Genomic DNA, 587 nt, shown 5'->3' with positions numbered 1-587 from the left:
GTGCAATTAGTAGCCTACTTTCAACTTCAATATCATGTTTAAGCATTATGGAGAACATATTATGGTCCCTGTCATTTGCAAAACTAGTACTTCAATGTGCAATATGACTTATCACCATCCCAAGCTATCTATTATTTTCTATGAGTAACTGTATCTTTGCATTTACTTCCCTTGTTGAATTTAAATTGTAATTTTAAAACTGTAGTTTGATTGTTCAGTCTCACATCCTGAATGTTCAAAATGGCTGCTGTGCATAAAGGGTAACTTCTTATGATAGCCTGCATCCATGACTGTTATGTGATACTCAACTGAACGGATGTTTTGATGATCCAAAATCAATCTCTCAGGTGTGCTTATATTTGCACAAGATCGATTGATCGGTCAATATATTCTCATTGTTTCTCAAACATGAAGGTAAACTCTCTCATTACAACCTACAACCTCTCCCCAACCTGCGTGTTTACGTCACGTGAGACGCCATGCGTGCGTAGTGAGTCATCATATCGATAGACGATCTTCGGACGGAAAGTGGAAAGTGCTACGTTGTACGCATGCGCCACCCCGGGATTAATGTCAAAGCACAAAAG

Source organism: Ammodytes marinus, assembly GCF_949987685.1.
Source record: "Ammodytes marinus genome assembly, chromosome: 12".
Lineage (NCBI taxonomy): Eukaryota > Metazoa > Chordata > Actinopteri > Uranoscopiformes > Ammodytidae > Ammodytes > Ammodytes marinus.
This window is presented reverse-complemented; position numbering follows the sequence as displayed.